The following is a 13,319-nucleotide window of genomic DNA, read 5'->3' on the forward strand; positions in this document are numbered from 1 at the left end:
AAAGACTATGAAAAAGAATACATATATATATATGTGTGTGTGTATAACTGAGTCATTTTGCTGTAGAGCAGAAATTAACACAAAATTGTAAATCAACTATACTTCAATTAAAAGTTTTTAAATGTTTGTTCAGAGAATGATTTGACATTGCATTGAACTCTGTAACCCAGTTGGAATGTAGTATGATCTAAAATGACCCTCCAGATCTTTTTCTCAATTAATTTAGCATTTATTGAGCACCTACAGTGTTCTAGGCACTGTGCAAGTCCTTGAGGGGAACATAGTCCTTGCCATCCTGGGCCTCAAACCTGAGAGGAGGAGACAGACTTTCAGGTTATGGTTTATTCTAAAGGGGTGAGAGGGGTGGGAGCTGGAGTCTATGGGAACAGAAAGGAGGGGCACATCATTGACCTAGAGTGTCTGGGTAGGCAGACATCCTGCAAGGATGACACTTAAGGAAAGGTGCTCCAGATAGTAGAAATTGTACATGCAAAGGGTGATATGGTGAAATTTGACTGAGTTGTGATGTTGATGGGAGGAGAGCTGGAGGGACAGGCAGAAGGGATGTCTGAAGCAGCTCAGACTTAATCTGCTAAAATGGGGCGCATTGGAGGTAGATTACTTTATTTCAGAGATTCATCCATTTGTCCCAGTGCCACTCTGTTTTAACTACAGTATCTTTAGAATATATTTTAACATCTAATACTCCACTTGTTGCAAAATTCCTGGGCTATTTCCATTGTCTTTTTCCTTCTTCCAGATAAGCCATAGAATACTGTTGTTTCCCCCATAAAAACTATACTGGAACAGATAGATAGATATTACAAAACGGAAACATACTGACAGACTTCAAAAACAAGTTTATGATTACCAAATGGGAAAGGTTATGGGGGAGGGGTAAGGGGGGGAGGGATAAATTAGGATTTTAGAGTTAACATACACATACTACTATATACAAAATGGGGCTTCCCAGGTGACGCTAGTGGTAAAGAATCCACCTGCCAATTCAGGAGACACAAGGGACTCGGGTTCAATCCCTGGGACAGGAAGAGCCTCTGGAGTAGGATATGGCAACTTGCTCTAATATTCTTGCCTGGAAAAGTTCCATGGACAGAGGGGCCTGGTGGGCTACAGTAATAGATAAACAAGGACCTACTATATAGCACAGGGAACTCTACTCAGTATTCTGTAATGACCCATATGGGAAAAGAATCTGAAAAAAAAATAGATACATGTATAACTGAATCATTCTGCTGTACACCTGACACTAACACAATATTATAAATCACCTGTAGTGCGCTCTCTCTGGAAGTCGCTCAGTGGTGTCTGACTCTTTGTAACCCGCCAGGCTCCTTTGTCCATGGAGTTCTCCTGGCAAGAATACTGGAGTGGGTAACCATTCCCTTCTCCAGGGGATCTTCCTGACCCAGGGACTGAACCTGAGTCTCCTGCATTGCAGACAAAGTCTCTACCATCTGAGCCACCAGGGAGGCCCTAAATCAACTATCCTCCAATATACAAAGTAAAAAGTGAATAAAATGCATGCACACACAGAATCAGACCCAAGAAAGCACACAAAATAGAGGCATGACTTAAGACACTCCTGAGAGACAGTTCTCAACCAGGAGTGATTATGCCCCCTGGGGAACATTCAGCAATAACTGGAGCCCTTGCTGACTGTCAGGATGGAGTGGGGGAGGGCTGTTCTTGACCTCTACTGGGTGGAGCTCAGGGATGCTGCTAAACATCTCGTTATGCACATGACATTCCCACACAACTAAATGTTATCTGACCTGAATGTTGATAGTGCTGAATCTGGGAAACTCAGCTGGAAGACAGACATCATTCTAACCCCCACGCAGGTCCCCAAAGAGCATATCACCAGCAACCCCAGACGCCCTTCCTACAGGCTGCGTCTCAGTCAGGTGCTTCCTCACTCTGAAAAGCAACCACTGTTGTGACTTGTGTAATAATCACCGCCTAGTATTTCTGAGTAGTTTATCATGCAAGTTTGAATCTCTAGATACTGTGGTTTAGTCTTGCCCATGCAAAAAAAAAAAGAAGAAAATGATATGTCTTTTAAGTCTCTTTTAATTCATGGGTTCCCGCTCCATCCCTTTTCTCCATTACAAACGAATCAGTTGCACAATTCAGGCTGATTCCCATGGTCTGGGTGGTGCTGATCCCATCCTCATGGGACACGCCAGCATGGTCCTCTGCCCTTCATCTTTCATGCAAATTGGCAGTTGTTTCCAGAACCAGGATTAGACTAGGGTTTAATGCCTTTGACCCGATGGTGAGTGTTGTTGGTTCCTTCAGATCAGGCTCACACTCCTTGTCTCTCCTTGCATGAGGTTAGCAGCCATTGATGATGAACTTGTTGGAGGTTGCAAAGTAGTGATGTGTCCCTCTTCGCATTTTGTCCTCCTTTATTAGCTAAACTTCTTCCCCTGCAGATGCGTCCTCTTAAATTCCATTTGGTTACACTTTTTATGTAAAAGTGCTTGATTCTTTCCCTTTAGAGACTACTTTTATAAATAGTGAATTAATTCCCCATAACCCTCTGAAAGTGACAGTCTTTTTTTTTTAAATTGAAGTTGATTTAAAAATGGCCACCCAATCCAGTATTCTTGCCTGCAAAACCCCATGGACAGAGGAGCCTTGCAGGCCACAGTCCTTGGGGTTGCAAAGAGTTGGACATGACTGAGTAGCATGGATGCATTAGTTTAAGATGTACAGAAAAGTGATTCTTTTCCATTACAGGTTATTACAAGACATTGAATATAGTTCCGTGTATTATATAGTAAGTCCTTCTTATTTATCTATTTTGTATGTAGTGTGTGTGTGTGTGTGTGTGTGTGTGTGTGTGTGGTATACGTCTTTTAAGCTCAAACTCTTAATTCATTCACCCTTATTTCCCTTTGGTAACCATAAATTTGTTTCTCTCCCCACCCTTTTTTTTTTTTTTTTTTTGCTGCACCATATGGCTTGTGGAATCTCATTTCCCCAACCCGGGATTGAATCTGGGGCATAGCAGTAAAAGCACTGAGTCTAGGCACTGGACCTCCAGAAAACTCCCTCCATAAGTTTGTTTCTATGTCTATGAGTCTGTTTCTTATATTTTCCTAACTAGCTGCTTTTAACATGTTAGAGTGCTATTGGGATTGTGTTTTTGTGTTCCTTTGTTGTGTCCTGCCTTTCCCTAGACAGAAAGGAGAACAAACCAGTCAATCCTAAAGGAAATCAACCCTGAATATTCATTGGAAGGACTGATGCTGAAACTGAAGCTCCAGTACTTTGGCCACCTGATGCAAAGAGCAGACTCACTGGAAAAGACCCTGATGCTGGGAAAGGCTGAAGGCAGGAGGAGAAGAGGGTGACAGAGGATGAGATGGTTGGAGGGCATCACCGACTCGATGGACATGAGGTTGAGCAAACTCTGGGACATGGTGACAGACAGGGAAGCCTGGTGTGCTGCAGTTCATGGAGTCACAAAGAGTCAGACACAACTGAGCAACTGAACAACAACCTTTCTTAGAAACACCAAATGAGACAAAGGTGGGGAGATGAAAAAGAGATAGAGCTGGAGGTGGAAGGGGAGGCAAATGGAGGTGAGACTCGTGTGGTGATAAAGACAGGGCTTCAGGCTGGGTGGAACTATAACCAGGTTGAAAGATGAAAGAGGGACCAGTTTAGGAGCTAAGTCATTATCCTTCCTCTCATGGCTCCCATCTCACTTAATATAAGAATTAAAATCAACTTCCCTGGTGGTCCAGTTGTTAAGAATCTGCCTGCCAACGCAGGGGACTGGGCAATCCCTGGTCCAGGAAAACCCCACATGGCACGGAGCAACTTGTGCCACAACTACTGAGCACTGGGGCTGCAATTACTGAAGCCCGCACGCCTAGAACCTGTGCTCTGGAACAAGAGAAGCCAGCACACGGCAGCTAGAGAGCAGCCTCCACTCACTACAACTAGAGAAAGCAGTGAAGACCCAGAGCATCCCCAAATAAATAAACTAAACTCCTTAGAATAGCCCACAATGCCCTTCATGATCTGCTCCTGTCACCTCTTTTTAAAATTTTATTTTTATTTATTATTATTCTTCATCTTTTGGCCACACTGCATGGCATGTGGGATTCTAGTTCCTTGACCAAGGATCGAACCTGGGCCCCCTATGTTGGGAGCATGGAGTCCAAAGGATGAACAGCCAGGGAGGTCCCTCCTGCCACCTGCTGACTTCTTCTCCCCTCTCTCTCACTCTGTCTTGCTCCTTCTGCTCCATTAGGCACAGTTCTGCCTCAGGGCATTTGCACCTGCTTCTCCATCTATGGGAATGCTCTTCCCATAGATGTCCACACAGCTTCTGCCTCACATCTTCTGATCTTTGCTCAAATGTCCCTGTGAGGCTCCCTTGGCTGCCTTCCCTGAATTCTCCACTCCACATGCCTCCTTAGCCTGCATTAATTTTTTTTCCCCTAGCACTTATAACATTCTTATACCGTGTCTGTTCCTCACTGGAATGTCAACCCCACGTGAGCAGGAAATTTTTTGTCTGTCTTCCACATTGCCTGGTCCCCAGAGCCTCAAACAATGCTTGGCACACAGAGGTGCTCTATAAATACTTCTTCTCTGAATGAAAGGAACAGAAGGTGAGCTTGAACACCATGTGGACCAAGGATTTCCGAGAGGGGCTGGATAAGCATCCTAGCCTTGCCAGCCAGCATGGAGATATGTAACAGCAAGAAAGCACTTTGATTGGGTGGGTGAGGGAGAAAGATGCAATTAGTTTTTTGTTTTTTGGCTGCACAGCAGGTTTGTAGGATCTTAGCTTCCCCACCAGGAATCGAACCTGGGCCCGCCTGGCAGTGAAACCACTCAGTCCTAACTACTGGACTGCCAGGGAATTTCCCTTAGATTTCTGAAATAACTCCCCCACCCATCAGATTCCTAACACCATTCAAGGTAGAACATGTGACCTTCCTCTGTCCCAGGCTGAAGCTGGAACCAGAGAAGAGGAGAGCCAGGCTCCTGGCCACTCCAGGACACACATGAGCCTCTTGGAAGCCACCATCAGCCCCTTTGCCAGTTCAAGGGCCTCGGAAATGCCAGAGCAGTCCCTGCCCAGGTCTGGAATGCCCGACTGCCCCAGAGAGGCTCAGTCTGTCCCTCAACACTCACATCCCCAGCCCTGAGGGCTCATCAGCCCCAGGTGAGGGTCTTGGAGGACAGTATCTCCTTCTCTCTCGTCCCCTGCCTTGCCCTCCATCCTCCTCCCTGGGTTCAAAATCTAAGCAGTCCACGTCCTGTAAGTTTCACCACCTGAGTAGTTCTGGAATTCATCCCCATTTCCCCATCTAGTGAACCAAAGACCCAACCATCCCAGGCCTGTCTTTTGCCCTCCTGCCCTCACCTCCCAATGCATATTTGAAACCTTGAATAATTTGCATTTATCTCCAGGCAGGAATGTTTTGGGGTTTCACATGTCCTGATGCAGGGCTTCCCAGGTGGTCCAATGGTAAAGAAACTGCCTGCAATGCAAGAGACACCGGAGACGCGGGTTCAATCCCTGGGTTGGGAAGCTCCCCTGGAGGGCATGGCAACCCACTCCAGTATTCTTGTCTGGGAAATCCCATGGACAGAGGAGCCTGGTGGGCTATGGTCCATAGGGTCACAAAGAATTGGACATGACTGAAGCTACTGAGCAGGCACTCATATCCTGATGAATCCGTTTCTGATCCTGGTTGAAAGTTACATGGATGTGCATTTCAACCCCTTTGGGGCTATTTGTTTGTTTGTTTTTCTTTTTTGTATTTATTTCTTTGGCTGCATCAGGCCTTAGTTACAGAATGTGGGATCTAGTTCCCTGACCAAGGATCAAACCCGGGCCCTCTGCATCAGGAGTGCAGAGTCTTAATCACTAGACTACCAGGAAAGTCCCTGTATTTCCTTTTCTTTTTGAGCCACTCAGTATGAAGGATCTTAGTTCCCTGACGATCAGGAATCAAACCTGCACCCCTGTCTTGGAAGCACAGAGTCTTAATCACTGGACTTCCAGGGAAGTCCCATTTCATTACTGCTCTTTCCATTTCACACATAGGTTAAAAGCAGCCTTTTGAGTGTATTCAGGGTTTATGTAGAATAATTATTAAAAGCAACAAATCAGGACAATTGATTCAGGCAAGAATCATCAATGGATGCTGAAACTGGTGAGTTGAAGTTTCATGAGAAACAAGGTATTTGTGTAGCTTCTCTGTATCTGCCCATAAAATACACATTTATGACAAAGGAAAAAACTGTCATTTCACAGAGGAGAAACAGACAATGTCTTAATCAAGGGATCATAGTTTAAATGACCAGTAATGGAGCAAATGGACAAATCGAATCCTGATACACTGCATAGAAAGGGACACACGATCACTTCTGTGATATTTCTTCCAAAGCTGCTTAACCTGAATCCAATCACAAGGAAAATCAGACAAATGCAATGTCTCAGACAAGAACATTCTACAAAACAACTGGCCTATGACCTTCAAAAATGTCAATGTCAAGAAGTCTACAAATAACAAATGTTGGACAGGGGGTAAAGAAAAGAGAACTCTTCCATACTGTTGGTAGGAACGTAAACTGGTGCAGCCACTATGGAAACCAGTATGGAGGTTCCTCAAAACACTAGAGGTGCCATGTTATCCAGGAACCCCACTCCTGGGCATATATCCAAACAAAACCATATTTCGTAAAGATGCATTCACGTCAATGTTCATAGCAGGAGTATTTACAATAGTCAAGACGTGGAAACAATCTAAACACCAATCGACAGAGGACTGGATCAAGACTATGTGGTACATAAACACAGTGGAATACTCAGTTCAGTTCAGTCACTCAGTCGTGTCCAACTCTTCGCGACCCCATGAATCGCAGCACGCCAGGCCTCCCTGTCCATCACCAACTCCCGGAGTCCACCCAAACTCATGTCCATCGAGTCGGTGATGCCATCCAACCATCTCATCGCCTGTCGTCCCCTTCTCCTCCTGCCCCCAATCCCTCCCAGCATCAGGGTCTTTTCCAGTGAGTCAACTCTTCACATGAGGTGGCCAAAGTATGGGAGTTTCAGCTTCAGCATCAGTCCTTCCAATGAACACGTGGGGCCGGGAGGAGCAACCCCATGTCCAAGGAGCGGTGGCTGCACGGGCGCAGGAGGGCCTAGAGGAGCTATCCCACTTTGAAGGTCAGGAAGGGTGGCGGTGAGGAGATACCCTTCATCCAAGGTAAGGAGCAGCGGCTGCGCTTTGCTGGAGCAGCCGCAAAGAGATACCCCACGCCCAAGGTAAGAGAAACACAAGTAAGATGGTAGGTGTTGCAAGAGGGCATCAGAGGGCAGACACACTGAAACCATACTCACAGAAAACTAGTCAATCTAATCACACTAGGACCACAGCCTTGTCTAACTCAGTGAAACTAAGCCATACCCATGGGGCAACCCAAGATGGATGGGTCATGGTGGAGAGGTCTGACAGTGGAGAAGGGAATGGCAAACCACTTCAGTATTCTTGCCTTGAGAACCCCATGAACAGTATGAAAAGGCAAAATGATAGGATACTGAAAGAGGAACTCCCCAGCGTCAGTAGGTGCCCAATATGCTACTGGAGATCAGTGGAGAAATAACTCCAGAAAGAATGAAGGGATGGACCCAAAGCAAAAACAATACCCAGCTGTGGATGTGACTGGTGATAGAAGCAAGGTCTGATGCTGTAAAGAGCAATATTGCATAGGAACCTGGAATGTTAGGTCCATGAATCAAGGCAAATTGGAAGTGGTCAAACAAGAGATGGCAAGAGTGAACGTCAACATTCTAGGAATCAGCAAACTAAAATGGACTGGAATGGGTGAATTTAACTCAGATGACCATTATATCTACTACTGTGGGCAGGAGTCCCTCAGAAGAAATGGAATAGCCATCATGGTCAACAGAAGAGTCCAAAATGCATTACTTGGATGCAATCTCAAAAACAACAAAATGATCTCTGTTCGTTTCCAAGGCAAACCATTCAATATCACAGTAATCCAAGTCTATGCCCCAGCCAGTAACGCTGAAGACACTGAAGTTGAAGGGGTCTATGAAGATCTACAAGACCTTTTAGAACTAACACCCAAAAAAGATGTCCTTTTCATTATAGGGGACTGGAATGCAAAAGTAGGAAGTCAAGAAACACCTGGGGTAACAGGCAAATTTGGCGTTGGAATGCAGAATGAAGCAGGGCAAAGAGTTTTGCCAAGAAAATGCACTGGTCATAGCAAACACACACTTCCAACAACACAAGAGAAGACTCTACACATGGACATCACCAGATGGTCAACACCGAAATCAGACTGATTATATTCTTTGTAGCCAAAGATGGAGAAACCCTATACAGTCAGCAAAAATAAGACCAGGAGCTGACTGTGGCTCAGATCATGAACTCCTTATTACCAAATTCAGACTTAAATTGAAGAAAGTAGGGAAAACCACTAGACCATTCAGGTATGACCTAAATCAAATCGTTTATGATTACACAGTGGAAGTGAGAAATAGATTTAAGGGCCTAGATCTGATAGATAGAGTGCCTGATGAACTATGGATGGAGGTTTGTGACATTGTACAGGAGACAGGGATCAAGACCATCCCCGTGGAAAAGAAATGCAAAAAAGCAAAATGGCTGTCTGGGGGAGGCCTTACAAATAGCTGTGAAAAGAAGAGAGGCAAAAAGCAAAGGAGAAAACGAAAGATATAAGCATCTGAATGCAGAGTTCCAGAGAATAGCAAGAAGAGATAAGAAAGCCTTCTTCAGCGATCAATGCAAAGAACAGAAGAACAGAATGGGAAAGACTAGAGATCCCTTCAAGAAAATTAGAGATACCAAGGGAACATTTCATGCAAAGATGGGCTCAATAAAGGACAGAAATGGTATGGACCTAACAGAAGCAGAAGATATTAAGAAGAGGTGGCAAGAATACACAGAAGAACTGTACAAAAACGATCTTCACGACCCAGATAATCACGATGGTGTGATCACTCACCTAGAACCAGACGTCCTGGAATGTGAAGTCAAGTGGGCCTTAGAAAGCATCACTATGAACAAAGCTAGTGGAGGTGATGGCATTCCAGTTGAGCTATTTCAAATCCTGAAAGATGATGCTGTGAAAGTGCTGCACTCAATATGCCAGCAAATTTGGAAAACTCAGCAGTGGCCACAGGACTGGAAATGGTCAGTTTTCATTCCAGTCCCAAAGAAAGGTAATGCCAAAGAATGCTCAAACTATCACACAATTGCACTCATCTCACATGCTAGTAAAGTAATGCTCAAATTTCTCCAAGCCAGGCTTCAGCAAGATGTGAACCTTGAATTTCCTGATGTTCAAGCTGGTTTTAGAAAAGGCAGAGGAACCAGAGATCAAATTGCCAACATCCACTGGATCATGGAAACAGCAAGAGAGTTCTAGAAAAACATCTATTTCTGCTTTATTGACTAGACCAAAGCCTTTGACTGTGTGGATCACAATAAACTGTGGAAAATTCTGAGAGAGATGGGAATACCAGACCACCTGACCTGCCTCTTGAGAAATCTGTATACAGGTCAGGAAGCAACAGTTAGAACTGGACATGGAACAACAGACTGGTTCCAAATAGGAAAAGGAGTATGTCAAGGCTGTATAGTGTCACCCTGCTTATTTAACTTATATGCAGAGTCCATCATGAGAAACGCTGGACTGGAAGAAACACAAGCTGGAATCAAGATTGCCGGGAGAAATATCAATAACCTCAGATATCCAGATGACACCACCCTTTTGGCAGCAAGTGAAGAGGAACTAAAACCCTCTTGATGAAAGTGAAAGAGGAGAGTGAAAAAGTTGGCTCAAAGCTCAACATTCAGAAAATGAAGATCATGGCATCTGGTCCCATCACTTCATGGGAAATAGATGGGAAACAGTGGAAACAGTGTCAGACTTTATTTTTTTGGGCTCCAAAATCACTGCAGATGGTGACTGCAGCCATGAGATTAAAAGACGCTTACTCCTTGGAAGAAAAGTTATGACCAACCTAGATAGCATATTCAAAAGCAGAGACATAACTTTGCCGACTAAGGTCCGTCTAGTCAAGGCTATGGTTTTTCCTGCGGTCATGTATGGATGTGAGAGTTGGACCGTGAAGAAGGCTGAGTGCCGAAGAATTGATGCTTTTGAACTGTGGTGTTGGAGAAGACTCTTGAGAGTCCCTTGGACTGCAAGGAGATCCAACCAATCCATTCTGAAGATCAACCCTGGGATTTCTTTGGAAGGAATGATGCTAAAGCTGAAACTCCAGTACTTTGGCCACGTCATGCGAAGAGTTGACTCATTGGAAAAGACTCTGATGCTGGGAGGGATTGGGGGCAGGTGGAGAAGGGGATGACAGAGGATGAGATGGCTGGATGGCATCACTGACTCGATGGACGTGAGTCTGAGTGAACTCCGGCAGTTGGTGATGGACAGGGAGGCTTGGCGTGCTGCGATTCATGGGGTCACAAAGAGTCGGACACGACTGAGTGACTGAACTGGTTGGATCTCCTTGCAGTCCAAGGGACTCTCAAGAGTCTTCTCCAACACCACAGTTCAAAAGCATCAATTCTTTGGCACTCAGCTTTCTTCACGGTCCAACTCTCACATCCATACGTGACCACTGGAAAAACCATAGCCTTGACTAGACGGACCTTTGTTGGCAAAGTAGTATCTCTGCTTTTGAATGTGCTATCTACGTTGGTCATAACTTTCCTTCCAAGGAGTAAGTGTCTTTTAATTTCATGACTGCAATCACCATCTGCAGGGATTTTGGAAAAATAAAGTCAGACACTGTTTCCACTGTTTCCCCATCTATTTCCCATGAAGTGATGGGACCAGATGCCATGATCTTAGTTTTCTGAATGGAATACTAATCAGCCATAAAACATAATGAAATAATGCCATTTACAACAACATGGATGGACCTAGAGTTTATCATGCCAAACAAAGCAAATCAGAAAAAGGACAACAAATACCATATGATATCACTTATATGTGGAATCTAAAATACAACACAGGGAATTCCCTGGTGGTCCAGTGATTAGGACTCTGTGCTTTCACTGCCAAGGGCCTGGATTCAATCCCTGATCAGGGAACTAAGATCCTGCAAGCCATGGAGTGGGGGAAACAAACAAACACAGCACAACATAAGGGAACATATCTATGAAACAGAAACAAACTCACAGACACAGAGAACAGACTCGTGGTTGCCAAGGGGGAGGTCGGCGGGGGAGGGATGGATTGGGGGTTTGGGATTAGCAGATGCAAGCTCTTATATACAGGCTGGATAAACAACATGCTAGTGTATTGCACGAAGAAATGTATTCAATATTCTATGATAAACCACAATGGAAAAGAATATGAAAAATAATATTTAAGAAGATTGTATATATTCTTCAGTTATAGATAAGTACTTCAGTTACACTTTCATAATCACTTCGCTGTGCTGCAGAAATTAACACAACATTGTAAATCAACCATACTTCAATAAACGTTTTTAAAAATGTTTGTTATTTTCTTTCTTCAATAATTTTTTTAAAAATGTCATTGTCATGAAAGACAAGCAAAGGAGAAAGGACATTCTAGGCATGACATCTGTCTGCAGGGCATGACCCCGGATTGGACCAGAGGCCAGAAAGTTAAAATGACCAAGGAAGACATTATTGGATTACTGACAATGTTGAATGTCTGTAGTTCAGGTAGCAATATTTGATCAATATTAAATTCCCTGCTTGTGACCATTGCATTGTAGTTATAGAAGCAATGGTTCTCAGCTAGGGGAGAGGGCGGGGGTGGGGCATTCTTCTGTCATCCAGGGGACATTAGCTAACTTGTGAAGGCATTTTTGGCTGTCTCAACCAGGGATGTAAGGAAATGTGCGCTACTGACATCTAGTGGGTGGAGACCGGGGATGTTAAAAATCTTACAGTGCACAGGACAGCCCTCCACAGCAAAGAATTATCTGCCATCAGAGTCAACAAGGTAGAGAAACCCTCTGTAAGAGAAGGTCATTTTTTCTCAGGAAATATAAATTGAAGTATTTAGGAATAAGGAGGAGTCATGTCTCTGACTGGTTTGCAAAATGTTCAGAAAACATGTGTATCTATATGTATACCTGTCTATATGAAACAAAGCAGGACGACTCTATGGTCCTTGCCCCGCCCAGCCCCACCACCCCATGTCCTCTGCCTGCCTTTAGTCTGTGGAAGACTTTAGTCAAAGAATAAGTTTAATCAGTGAAATGCAGAAACAAAAGAAAACAGTTAAAGGAGATAAAATAATAATAATGATGTTAAGCAGAGTCAAGGACCTTCAGTTCTTTCACAAAGGCTGTAAATGATCTTCTGAGCCACATCCACTGAGCTGTCTTACAGATACTAAAACCCCAGGTGGAGAAGTTAGCTACATAATGACCAGACTGTACCCACGACATAAGCTGCCACAATCTTGAGAACCGGCCTCGAAGAAATGGGAACAAACAGACCCTGGAACTGAAGATTGACGGTACCCAAAACAACCAAGATGATACCGGTCAGACCACCGATGATCAATTTGAAGATGACTGTCAGGAATGACTGTTCTGTTTCTGCATGTGGCCTCCTCCTTCTGTTTATAAAAGCCCTTGCCCCACTGGTTGCTGGTGTTGGGGGAGTGGGCCTTTGGACAGACATCCGCGTGTCCCCCACCCCCTGTTGCTAGCATCTGAAATAAAGCAAAGTTTCCTTTCCACCACCCTGGCCTGGTGATTGGCTTCTGGGCAGCGAGCAGTCAGACCCCACACACACTCTTTTGGTAACATATATACTCACCTGGGAGCCTGGTGGGCTTCCGTCTATGAGGTCGCACAGAGTCGGACACGACTGAAGCGACTTAGCAGCAGCAGCAGCATACTCACCTGTGTGTATGTGTTCCTTAATCAGATTCCTCAAATGGTAACCATGTTGCCATGTTTGGGTATTATCCTTTTCTCGGTCTGTCTCTCTCCCCTCCCCGCCACCCCTGTTTCGCCCTGCAGGAACTTCTTAGTGTTCCTCAAACACATCAGAAACCTCAGGCCCTTTGCACTGGCTATTCCTTCTTCCTAGAATATCCTTGCCCCAGATATCTGCCTGACTTACTTCTTCACCCCCTTTACCTCACTACTCACACAGCCTCTTCTCCATGATTCGGGTCCAGACTTGTTGTTGTGGTTTAGTCACATCAATTTTTTGGCGCTCAGCCGTCTTTATGGTCCAAATCGCACA

This window comes from Ovis aries, chromosome 5, assembly GCF_016772045.2.
Source record: "Ovis aries strain OAR_USU_Benz2616 breed Rambouillet chromosome 5, ARS-UI_Ramb_v3.0, whole genome shotgun sequence".
In the NCBI taxonomy this organism is placed as follows: domain Eukaryota; kingdom Metazoa; phylum Chordata; class Mammalia; order Artiodactyla; family Bovidae; genus Ovis; species Ovis aries.